The following is a 13,730-nucleotide window of genomic DNA, read 5'->3' on the forward strand; positions in this document are numbered from 1 at the left end:
AGGGTGGCAGGTGCCTGTACTCCCAGCTACTTGGGAGGCTGAGGCAGGAGAATCGCTTAAACCTGGGAGGCAGAGGTTGCAGTGAGCAGAAATTCTGCCACTGTACTCCAGCCTGGGCTATAGAGCAAGACTCGGTCTCAAAAAAAAAAAAAAAAAAAAAAAGGCTGGGTGCAGTGGCTCATGCCTGTAATCCCAGCACTTTGGGAGGCTGAGGCAGGTGGATCACCTGAGGTCAGGAGTTCAAGACCAGCCTGGCCAACATGGTGTGAAACCCCGCCTCTACTAAAAATACGAAAATTAGCTTGGTGCCTGTAATCCCAGCTACTTGGGAGGCTGAGGCAGGAGAATCACTTGAACCTGAGGGGCGGAGGTTGCAGTGAGCTAAGATCTTGCCATTGCACTCCAGCCTGGATGACAGAGCAAGACTCCATCTCAAAAAAAAGAAAAAGAAAAGAAAAACGTTACTGAAAATCTAAATAAATGGAAGAGTTGAACATATTCTTGTATTGAAACACTAAAAGTGGTAAGAAAGATGTAATTTCCCTTCAGATTGATCTGTATATACTAACAAATTTCAATCAAGTTTTGTGAGTGTAGAAAGAAGCAGTGACAAGCTTCTTCCAAGATTTGTATAGAAGAGAAAAAGGCCATGGTAGCCAAGATATTGCTGAAGAAGAGCAAGAGAGAACTTATTAGATATTTTAAATTATTATACAATTATAATAATTTAGGCAGTATAATATTGGTAAAGGGATAGACAAATTGACCAGTAGAATAAAACAAGGAGCCACAAATTAGTTTATATATTTGGAAACTTGATTCATAAAAAGTCTAGCTTTGAAGATTAGTGGGGAAATATAAACTATTCAACACATGACACTAACACTATAGTTTCTTGTTTTTAAAATGTATTACTACTCACAGCATACACAAAAACCAATGTCAAATAGGTTAAATACTTAAATGTAGAAATGCAAAATGCTAAAACACAGATAAGGGAATGCTTTCTTGAGTAAGAAATGCAGGATACAAGCAAAAAAGAAAAGTTTATGAAGTTTAGCTGCTTTAAGATTAAGAACTCTGTTCATGAAAGGGCACCTTAAAGAAATGAAAAAACAATGCGCAAATTAGAAAGAGACATTTGTTACAAAAATAAAAAACAGTAGATTAGTACAGATATTATCTACAAATCAGTTAGTAGAAGATAATTCAATTTTTTTTTTTTGAGACGGAGTCTCACTCTGTCGCCCAGACTGCAGTGCAGTGCCGCGATCTCTACTCAGCAACCTCCGCCTCCTGGGTCCAAGTGATTCTCCTGCTTCAGCCTCCCAAGTAGTTGGGATTACAGGTGCACACCAGTGCGCCCGGCTAATTTTTGTATTTTTTTTTTTAGTAGAGACGGGGTTTCACCGTGTTGGCCAGGCTAGTCTCAAACTCCTGACCTCAAGTGATCTGCCTGCCTCGACCTCCCAAAATGCTGGGATTACAGGCATGAGCTACCTTGCCTGGCCTAATTTTTAAAATTGGTTAAAAAGAAGGCTGGGTGCTATGGCTCACACCTGTAATACCAGCACTTTGAGAGGCTAAGGCAGGAGGATTGCTTGAGCTTGGGAGTTTGAGACCAGCCTGAACAACATAGTGAGACCCTGTCTACATAAAAAATTTAAAAATTAGCTGGGCATGTGGTATGCACCTGTAATCCCAGCCAGTTGGGAGGCTGAGGCCAGAGGATTGCTTGAGACCTGGAAATTGAGGCTGAAGTGAGCTGTGATTGTACCACTGCACTCCAGCCTGGGCAATACAGTGAACCTTCTCTCAAAAAAAAAAAAAAAGAGGTACTTCATAGAACAGGAAATGCTAATTGTCAGCAAAATGAGAAAAGGTGCTCAATCTCATTGGTAATCAAATATTGAAAATTAAAACTTTGAGTAGTATTTATTTCACATTGACAAATTAATAAAAACTCTGGCTACCTAGGTGCAGTAGCTCACACCTATAACCTCAGCAGATTATAGCTGGGAGTACCGCTTGAGGCCAGGAGTTCAAGACCAGCCCTGGCAACATAGTGAGACCCCTGTCTACACAAAAAATTTTAAGAATTAACTGGTTGTGGTGGTACGAGTCTGTAGTCGTAGTTACTCAGGAAGCTGAGGTAGGAGGATCACTTGAGCCCAGGAGTTCAAGTTTGTGGTGAGCCAAGATGGCACCACTGCACTGCAGCCTGGGCAACAAAGTGAGGTCTTGTCTCTAAAAATAATAAAAATAAATACATTTAAGTATCTTACAATATTAAGTGCTAGCTAGGATATAGAGAAATCATAATATTTATCTTTATACTCCTAGTAGGAGTGTAACATTGTTACTGTGTACAACAGTTGTGAATTATCTAATAAATTTGAAATTTTTCATACTCCATGACCCAGCAATTTCTTTTTTTTTTTTTTCTTTCTTTTTTTTTTTGAGACAGGATCTCACTTCATCCAGGCTAAAGTGAAGTGGTATGATCACAGCTCACTGCAGCCTCCATTGTCCCTCTCACCTCAGCCTCCCGGGTAGCTGGGACTACAGGCACTTGCCACCATGCCTGGCATATTTTTGTATTTTTCATAGAGATGGGGTTTCACCATGTTGCCCAGGCTGATCTCCAACTCCTAGGTTTAAGTGATCCTCCTGCCTCGACCTCCCAAAGTGCTAAGATTACAAGCGTGAGCCACCATGTCCAGCCGCAATTTCATTTTTAAGTAGGCATCTAGAGACTGATCTTTTAACCTCATCCTATTAACATTTTAGGCCAGATAATTCTTTGTTTGTGGGGCTATCCTGTGCCTTATAGGATGTTTATCATTAACTGGGGACATTTAGTAGCACTTTCTAGTTACGACAAGTAAAAATGTTTGCAGATATTGCCAAGTATTCTCTAGGGAGCAAAATCATCCCAGGTTAAGAACCACTGCCCTGTATAAATTTTTGCACATATCTACTTATAAATTTGCAAGACTGGTCATAGAAGCACTGTGTGTAATAATAATAATAAAAACAAAAAACAAAAAACTGAAGGCAACCCAAATATGCATTAATGTTAAAGGAAGACTAATAAATCTTACAATAGAATACTATACAAGTAAACTAATGAATTATAGCTATGTGCTTCAAAGTGTTGAAACTCAAGAACTTAATGTTGAGTAGAAGAGTCATAGATAAATACAACTTTCTATTTACATATTGTTGCAAAACATAAACAACAATTATATATTTCAGGATGCAAATATATGAGGTAAAATTATAAAAAAAAGCAAGGGATAGAGAAAATTCAGGATAATGTTTAGCTCGGATTAAAGAAGGGTTAAAGAACTGTAGAAGGGTACACTGAAAGCTTGAAAGGGCATTATAATGTGTTTTTCTTAAACTGGTTGGTGGTACATGGGTATTCATGATCTGCATTTCTTTTTCTTTTTTTTTTTTTGAGACGGAGTTTTGCTCTTGTTGCCCAGGCTGGAGTGCAATGGTGCAATCTCTGCTCACTGCAATCTCCGCCTCCTGGGTTCAAGTGATTCTCGTGCCTCAGCCTCCTGAGTAGCTGGGATTATAGGCATGTGCCACCATGCCCGGCTAATTTTGTATTTTTAGTAGAAACAGGGTTTCTTTATGTTGGTCAGGCTGGTCTTGAACTCCCGACCTCAGGTGATCTGCCCGCTTCGGCCTCCCAAAGTGCTGGGATTACAGGCGTGAGCCACCATGCCCAGCCCTGTATTTCTTACATATGTATTAGAAATTTTATTTTTTTAGCTACTAAATATTTTTTAGAATTGTAAAGGAAGTAGTTTAACCTTCTAAACTACGTAATACAATTAATAACACATCAAAAATATCTATTTACTTTTAAAATATTTTGATGTGTATATTTGAAGATATAAAATGGCAATAAATCATTTCAGAAGCCAACTTACGATATTGTTTAGGAAAGTTGGGAGAATAAAACAAAATGGGCTAACCACTCATCAAGAAAGGTATTCTGTCTTCAAAGGCAATGGCTACTAACAGATAACATATTCAACTAACTGCTTTAAAAGCAAGACCATTAAAAAATAAATAAATAAATAAAAACAGGATAATGTAGTGGCAGTAATCAGCACTCAGAGTGAACTCCCTCTTGTAAAAAAGCTCATCAATTGTTTTTTTGCTGATTAAAATGAATATTATTCCTGTGAAATGAACCAAAAAGTTGTATGAAACCGGAAATCCCAAAAGAGAACTATAATCTACAAGAATAATTGCATGCAATTTTAATTGAAGGAAAAGGAGAGGACTGTTTTTATCTTTGCTTTTTTCACATCTTAAAAGTAATCAACCTGTTGGCCAATTAACAATTCTTTTATATTATTATTGTCTGACCTAAAAATTGACACTTGATAAATTGGAAACTTGTGAAATTTTAAGATTAATGACAAAATGACTATTGGCTATAGCTGACTATAATGTGGAGCTTTTGTCCTTAATGAAATAAGGTAATAAATCATTATTAACACTTTCAGAAATAAAGTATGTTTTACTGTTGTTCATTGACGTGCATATATCATGACTATTAACATAAATATGCATTCAACCTTTATTCATTAAGTACAACCAGAATTGGAAATGAGAGGATCTATTTTGTTGAAGGGCAAATTAATTACATTAAAATATTTATTTTATTTTCTCATCAGTATCTTAGAAAAAATTGGAATGCTGAAGATTTATTCTGTTTTGAAGTTCAGCTTTAATAATACATGTCAATAAAATATATATTTGCATTTCAATTTAGTTTACATATTATTCAGAACTTTGTCTGTTTGGTTAAATTAGCACACTTACAAATCAGAAAGAAATAGTTTGAATGAGCAGTATTTTATTTATTCAATAATTTGTTACATTGCCCCTGATTTTGGTTATAGACAAGAGGTTAATTTTGTTCATTTTTCTTCTAAAATGTCATGATATGTTGGACTAAAGAGTTTACCGAGTACATGCAAAAAAGGAAATTATATATTTAAATATTTGATTTCCCAGTATAACAAATTAGTAATTTGGCAGTCTAAACCTATTAGAAATATAAATTTCCATATACAAATCTGTGTAAATTTGGCTCCCCGCTCTTTAGGAAAGATTGATACTAGATTTTATCTTATAGGTCATTTACAATGTTATCTCATTCAGAGTAAAGTGAAAAAATTCAGGTTAAATTTTTTGGTACATTTAAAAATAGTAACATAGAAGGAATATTATCAAAATACACAATATATAATCCCTTATTTACACAATAAAATTTGGAAAAGACTTTCAACAAAATATGGATGAGACTTTCACTTATGTGAATTTTACAAATGAATGAAATTTACCCCTTTAATCATTACAGTCTTTTTCATTCTAATGACTCCAAGTCTCTCAATGTTATTTTATGCTATGTATATTCAATTTAAGGATATGTAATTTTATTGTAAAATTCTTGGTCTAGAAAGAAATTTAAGATTTTATTTTAAAAATCTTATAGTATAACCCTCTACTTTAACCACTCAGGAATTTTAAACCTATGTATATGATGTATCTTACTGAAAATCATGCAGCTAATCTTGGTCCCTCAATTCTTACTGTTGGTGAATAGCTGAAAATACTCTTTAACTCCTTAATGCATTCCTCCTAGTCTCTCCTAGGTTTTATAGTAATCCTTCTAGTTTATAGCTACATAATTAGAGAAACAATTATGTTATAATTTTATGTAAACTGAGAACTAATATGATGGAAAGAAAAACTTGGGAAGCATTTATGTGAACAATATTAGATGCATGCTAGAGACTTTTTTCCTAAATTTCTTCTAAAATTTTTGGCTTAGTTCTAGAGAGCTAAAGTGTCAAGACAGTAAGATATAACTAAAATTTATACATTTATGTTAAGTTCTGCCCTATAATAAATTGCTCTTGAGCAGAATTTTTAATATCAAAAATATTCTAATAGTGCCATTTATTATTAATAATAAATGATTTATTAACATTATTTTAGGTTAAAAGCATTTTTTTGATAAAATTTCTTTATATTTGCCTAGTTATCTCCTTTTTTTTTTTTTTTTTTTTTTTTTTTTTTGACAGAGTCTCGCTCTGTCACCCAAGCTGGAGTGCAGTGGTGCAATCTCAGCTGACTGCAATCTCCACCTCTTGGGTTCACGTGATTCTTCTGCCTCAGCCTCCTAAGTAGCTGGGACTACAGGCGTGTGCCACCAAGCCTGGCTAATTTTTGTTTCTTTGTGTTTTGTTTTGTTGTTGTTTTTTTGATACAGAGTCTCACTGTCGCCCAGGTTGGAGTGCAGTGGCACGATCCTGGCTCACTGCAACCTCCGCCTCCTGGGTTCAAGCGATCCCCCTGCCTCAGCCTCTGGAGTAGCTGGGATTACAGGCGTGCACCACCACGCCCAGCTAATTTTGTATATTTAGTAGAGAAGGGGTTTCACCATGTTAGCCAGGCTGATCTCGAACTCCTGACCTCAGGTAATCCGCCCGCCTCCGTCTCCCACAGGCATGAGCCACCGCGCCCAGCCCCTATTTTTTATATTTTTAGTAGAGACGGGGTTTCACCATATTGGCCAGGCTGGTCTCGAACTCCTGAACTTGTGATCTGCTCACCTCAGCCTCCCAAAGTGCTGGGATTACAGGCGTGAGCCACCACACCTGGCCCTTTTTTTTTTTGAGACTGAATCTTGCTCTGTCACCGAGACCGGAGTGCAATGGTGCAGTCTTGGCTCACTGCAACCTTCGCCTCCTGGGTTCAAACGGTTGTCTTGCCTCAGCCTCCCAAGTAGCTGGGATTATAGGGACTCACCACCATACCCAGCTAGCTAATTTTTATATTTTTAGTAGAGATGGGGTTTCACCATGTTGATCAGGCTGGTTACAAACTCCTGACCTTAGGTGATTCTCCTGCCTCGGCCTCTCAAAGTGTTGGGATTACAGGCATGTGCTACCATGCCCAGCTGAAGTTTTTTTTTTTAATTGGTTATCCAGTTGGCACAAAGAAGTATTTCCCAATTTTATATGTATGTATTTATCTAATAAATATGCTCTTTTGAATAGCTTATTATTCAAATAATGTTTTTGTTCTGGTTATAAAAATAATATCTATTTATTATAGGAAATGCAAAAAATGAAGAATTAAGACAATGAAACTACTTATATTCCCATTCTTTTGTGTACCTTTTGTGTCTTTTTTCCTTTTTTTTTTTTTTTGAGATGGAGTCTGGCTCTGTCACCCAGGATGGAGTGCAGTGGCACTCGGCCCACTGCAAGCTCCACCTCCTGGGTTCACGCCATTCTCCTGCCTCAGCCTCCTGAGCAGCTGGGACTACAGGGGCTCGCCACCACACCTAGCTAATTTTTTGTATTTTTAGTAGAGATGGGGTTTCACTGTGTTAGCCAGGATGGTCTCGATCTCCTGACCTCGTGATCTGCCTGCCTCGGCCTCTCAAAGTGCTGGGATTACAGGCATGAGCCACCGCGCCTGGCCTTTTGTGTCTTTTTTCTAAGCCCAAGATATACTGCCAAGTCTCTCTCCTCTGTCTATATAAGCGCACATGCACACAACATGTAACGTATGTAGTTCTGTACCCTGTTTTTTCACTTAACCTAACACTTTGATGTCAAAGTGATTTTTTTTTCTACAATGAGAAATTCCTTCTTTTTATAGGGAATACTCTTAAACCACTGGAAAAATAAAAGAGCATCATAGGAGACAGTAATAACTTCCTAGGAAATATCATTTTACACTGACCTTTCCCATATAATAAGATTAATTTTTAGTATTTGAATTGTAAAGAGGTTATGATAAGGACTAAAACTAAATATTTCCTGTTTAAGTCATAAAAATATAAAGACAACGAAACTATATGTTTAACCAAAATCATATAGTGGCTAGCTTGCCTAGAAGTTATGATATATACTTTTAGAAAATAAATATTTTAAAATTCACAGATGCTGCAAAGCCCCAGTCAAACATAAATTACAATTAGTTTTTATGTAACAGTAACAATTCCAAAGGACTCTTACCAATTCTCAATTTGTATCACAGATAACGCTTTCTTTTTCTGCTCGTGGAATGTAAACCACATTTATTTCTATATCTGTGTATTTTAAAATAAATTACCCCAGAAAACAAAATGTTGGATATACTATGTTCAACTGCAATCCAACAGAGAAAGCAAAACCTTGTATTTCCTGTAAAAATCCTGTAGTATATTTGGCGAAAATTTTGGAATAATTATAGAATTTGAATAGAGCATCCATTTATTTGCAAAAGTATAAACTACATTGTAATTATCAGATGACTCAATACATTTAGTAAATGATACTCCAATTTTATTATAATAATTCACCTTTTCTTGTTCGTGTTCAGTACTATCAAATACAGAAAGAACTCTTTACTTACCATTCTGGGAAAGATGAAATTTTTCATTGTGCCATAAATACCCTGGAAAGTAAAGAAAATATTATTATTTATTATACCTCCATCCACAGGGATCCTAACTGCCAAATGTAATACACCAGCAGCAAAACAAAAATAAAGTAAATCTATAGCAGAAAACACAAATCAGTGTTCTAAGAATTCTTGAACATATATTATATGACTATGAACAGAGCTACCATAAGATTAAGCACTTGTTTTGATAAGTACTTTCAAATACAGGAATAAACTATTTTATTTTCCACAAAAGAAATATTGTAGAATTAGGAGAACATTGTCAATATATTTTTTTTTCACTCAGCCCTTTAGCTCATTTGAAGTTTTTATTGAGAGAGATGAGACAGGTTTAACTAAAACTCTTTAAGAGAAAATATGCTTTTCTCACATCCTGATAATTAATGCTATTACTATTGATCAGTTTTTTAAAGTATAATAAACCTAATTTGGAGAAAAATACACTGAGATCATATCTCTCTGTTAAAACTATATAATGGCTAAGGAAATTTTAATAGATATATATGAAGGAGATTTGCTTGAATTTTCTCAATAGTGATATTTCAGACCTTTAGAAATTTTTTCTAGTGAAGTAATTTTGAATAAACATTATGATGTGTTAAGATATCTTTGGAATCATTATTCCCAAGAAAGATATTGTTTCTGTAAATGAAAACTAGCTAAAATTTCAAACTATAAACCCTAATGTTCCCAAATTAAAAAGTTGGTTTTTGTTGTTGTTTTTGTTGTTGAAGAATAAAACTGGGATTTGAAGGATGTCCTACTTAGATTTTCACATAGAAAATACCTTCTTTTTTAGACAATTTTTCTCTTAAAAATTTAAATACTAAATATGGAAGTCAAATTTTGTAATGATTCAGGAATTCTCCCTATGACAATAGTTTAAGGAAATTATTAGTTTGTATTATTTGTAAATAATAATAATTCCTTTCAAAATTTTATATGTATTGATTTTTAATGCAAGCTCTTAATGTAAAAAAATTTAAACAGAAATACTTTATTTTACATGGAATTTATTTCTGAAGATTATCAATACAATTTTGATATTATAACTCATATCAATCTGCTAAAAAAAAAAAGTATTTTTAAGCACCAGCTCCTGAAGAGGGCAGCACGTTCTAGATATTATTGAATTCAAAGCTCAAATGTGACAGCTTTGGCTTTAGTATACTTTTTTTAAGAACTAAAGGGGAAAACATTGATATTTTTTATAGATGTCTGTCCCCATGATATAATAAACCAGCAGAAAGTTTAGGCAGACCAAGGTCAAAACTGTATTTGATTATTAAAAGAGAACATTCAAATTAGACACCTAAAGCAATGTATTTAGAAAAGAAACAAAATACTAGTAAGGAGACATTCCATGAGGAATGTGTTTTATCTTAATACGGTAGATAACTTTTTCTATTGGCAGTGCGTTGACTATCAAAACTACTAAAGGGGTTAGATTTAATTATCTCACTTCTTGCACATTTCATCTCAATTGCTATGGCAACATTCAGTTGCCTCAGCAGCTATGCACACTTTAATCAGATATTTCCTCCTCATTTCTCTATGAGCCAAACTGTGTAGTCAAATTTACAACCAAGTCCTGATGAATCTGATAACACCTCTAACAATTTAATGGGCAACTTGCCTCCACCCACACATATAAATGTTTTCAGAGAGGCTTATAACTATTGGACAAGTATAAGACTTGATAAGAATATATGTTTGGACTTTCCTACTTCATTGATTTAAAAAAGAATTTTTTTTGCTCTTTTCTCTACCATTTCTTTTTTTAGAAGTTTTTCACCAATTTGAAACTCACTCCAGCCAGTCACTACCTTGGGTCCCCTATCCTCACTAAGAGAGTGCATGAGTAAAGGAAACAACCTCCAGTGTTCAAATGTCAATTCTCATCAACAAGTCTATTGAATTATTTACCTTTTATCTGAACATACTTGGAACTGGCACATCAAAGAGCCATTTTCTATTTCTTGAATACAGGTAAGAGAAGGAAGGAAAATAAAGATAAAGCAAAATCTGATAGAGGAGGAAAAGTGTAGAATATTATACTTAAACAGATGTCCAAGCATGAAGGAAATTTGATCAAGCTTCAGTAATACAGCAGTTTTAATGAGAAAGAAAAGCATGATGCATTAAGTTGTTGATGACACTTTGGTGAATATTAAACATCTACATTGATGGACAAGTCATCACTTTAGTATTTGGTAAAAGACTAGAAAAAACTTTTGTGGACATATAAGGAACATTCAAACTGTCCTGAATTCTGATTTAAAATGTTAGTTAATTATACTTTCATAAATGTTTTGAATTTTGCAAGTAGTAACTAAATTTTAATTTGATACTGTATGGTAAAAATTTTTTAAACTCTAAGAAGCAAAGTGATCTAAGGTCTTTCTAACAGTTTTAATGGCTGCTAAAATTTGTATTTAGATAGCAATCATTTTTATCCTGAAGTTGTGATAGTTCTCTGGTGAGAAGTTTTACTCCAGTAGCTGACAGTAATATTTCAGCATGTTTTTTCAATCACCACTTAGTAGTGTCTAGTAATATTTTCATTAAGAGGCAACCAAAAAGATGCTTTCTGTAGCTGGATTTATCACTCTGATGTGTAAAGAGCAAATTCTAGATTATGTCTTATGTATTACAGATGGCTAATTACAGCAAACAAAATCTAATCAAACCTGGAAAAGATTATATTTAAAGTGCAGGTCTTATATATTTTTAACTATAATTGAGGTCAGTATTAGCAGACTGTATTCAAAATGTGGTTATTGAAAAGCTAACTTCTCATTAATGATACAGTTTGGAAGCCCTGTAACCTTAGGAGTAGCGGAAGGAATAAGAGAAGTTTAATTAAAAATATATATACATATAAAGGAAGCATGGAACCTATCTTCAAATATTTGAAGGTCTCTTTATGTAATGGAGACAGTAAATTTCTTAGAAAACTAAGACAAATGGTAGGAGTTCCTGAGAATTGGATTCCAGCTCTGTATTTAAAACTTGAAAACAATTAGAATAGCTTAAACAATGGCATAAGCCATGAAGCAGCAATTCCTTTGTGTAGGCATATTCCATGAAATGTTAGCATATGAACTCTTTATTTTCCGTTCTTAAATTCTGAGACAACATTGTAGAAAAGGTGATAGAACCACGCCACAGATTTAGATCTAGGAATTAAGGTGAGCTACTTCTTAATGAATTTTTCAAATACCAATGCTTTATGTTAGTATGGAAACCTAGCAATGAACTGCAAACAGCATATTCAGCAGCAAGTTGGCAAATCCTACTCTGGAGAAACAGACTAAATGAGAAAAACAAACAGGTCTTAGTGAAGTTATCTAAAACCTCCAAGGAGACATATAAATCGGCCCTAATTGGCATTCATTCAAGAACCTCAGGAGATGCCAGGGAGTGAGTAGAGGTGAGGAATGAGTTCCCCTTTCAGTCTTGACTTGGCTCTTGTACCTAAAACTGGGGTGCCGCCAGACAACACTTATGCTGCTGCTTATGTTAGACTTGTTCTCTGGATGAAAGGAAGATTTTGGCACCATCCTCAAACTCTATGTTCACTTAAGAAATAATAATTGCTCAATTAAGGGCCCGGAGCTTTTCTTCTGTATCCAGAGGAATTAAAAGTTGAAGACAAAATTGCACTTCATGTGGGAAAGCTCATCTTCAGCAAGAATGCTGAATAAGATAAAGGAACGTTGTAATCAATTTGAAGGTTATAAATATAAAGTAATTGCTGATTCTTGAATCAAAGTAATGTGCATTTTTCATGTAACATTAGATCTTGTAAAGTTCTAGTTTATGTTCCTTGGAAATCGTGTTTTTACTTAGTTTGGTTTTGAAGTTTCCTTGTGTGACTCCACTCCTGCATCACACTGAAGGAACCAAGGGGCTCACTGACGGTCTTGCACAGTATCTAATCTTACTGTACTCCAGTGCCGCCGCTTGGAGCTTGCGCCCTTTCAAAGACTGGCTATCTGCCTAAGCATCTGTTTCTACCTAAAGAGCTGGTGAGTAGTTTTGCAACAAGAAAAGCTAACTTTTGATAAAATAAAAGCTTCAGCCAAATTAACTTTAAAGTAGTTTAACTGAGCAATGAACAATTCATGATTCGGGCAGCCCCTAGATTCACAGCAGATTCACAGAGACTCCAGTGTAGCCACGTGATGGAAGAAGATTTATAAACAAAAAAGGGAAGTGATGTACAGAAATTGGCAGTGAGGTACAGAAACAGCTGGATTGGTTACAGATTGGTGTTTACCTTATTTGAACACAGTTTGAACACTTAGCAGTCTATGAGTGGCTGAAATTTGGCCACTGTGATTGGCCAAGACTCAGTTATTGTTACAGGCTCATACTCCTAAGTTAGGTTTTCAATTTTGTCTATTAATCTAGGTTACAATTCATCCACAAGGACTCAAATATAGAAGTACAGGGTCCCTCTCAGGCCGTATTTAGTTTCCTTTAGCACTTTTATTTTTACTGTTAAAGAATATGGGATGTTACATACTTCATTAAGTATTTTATTTCCCCTGCCCCTCCAGACCCTTTCAAATCAAACCTTTACATTAACTTAGGTTGGTTAAAATTCCTCCTGCTGAGGTTTTGCTAGCAAATGGTCATGAAGCTTGTTTCCAAATGCTCACCCACAAAAGCTTTTACTAGCCAATTCCATTTGGTTGGCTGTACTCCAACACAGTCTCTGGTGATAGCAAACATTAGCTACAGAGAAACAGAAACTTCCATGGCACCCTGGAGGAACTTTTTGATCCAAAAGACACTCCTAGTAAACCAAAGTGTCACTACAACTTCATGAACGTTTCCTTATGTCATGAATAACAGTAGGAGGAAAGGGTGGCTGCATTTCTGAAATGGTTGTTCCACGTGTGTAAACCTAGTCCCCAACTTGAGATCAAAGAGTGTCTTCAATCAACAAGTATTTATTTAGTGCCTATCATGTCTAAAATTTAAGAAGTCAGAAAAGGACAAATAGGAGCTATTTTAAAATTTTGTTATTTGTTGAATGAATGGAGAAAGACATATTGCTGGCCTATAAAAAAATCACAATTACCTATAGGAGGGAAAATTAACATGAAACAAAACACAGCATCTCTTTGTCACGTCCGTAACAGTTAAAGTAGTTCATCTGTTTCAAACTACAAAAGGTTTTAATATATTTTAACAGTATTTTTCCATTAAGTAGTTTTAACAAA

General features: G+C 35.0%; 1 protein-coding gene across 29 annotated transcripts in view; it reads right to left on the reverse strand.

Annotated features, from left to right (window-relative positions):
- The window catches only part of ADGRL2 (adhesion G protein-coupled receptor L2), a 681,918-nt gene that overhangs the window by 222,669 nt on the left and 445,519 nt on the right, over nt 1-13,730 (reverse strand). For all 29 annotated transcript variants that reach the window (XM_055116894.2, XM_055116926.2, XM_055116915.2 and 26 more), the window contains one exon: nt 8,446-8,487. The gene's annotated coding sequence lies outside the window, so the exon portion shown is untranslated. The remainder of the gene's footprint in view (nt 1-8,445; nt 8,488-13,730) is intronic.

This window comes from Pan paniscus, chromosome 1, assembly GCF_029289425.2.
Source record: "Pan paniscus chromosome 1, NHGRI_mPanPan1-v2.0_pri, whole genome shotgun sequence".
Lineage (NCBI taxonomy): Eukaryota > Metazoa > Chordata > Mammalia > Primates > Hominidae > Pan > Pan paniscus.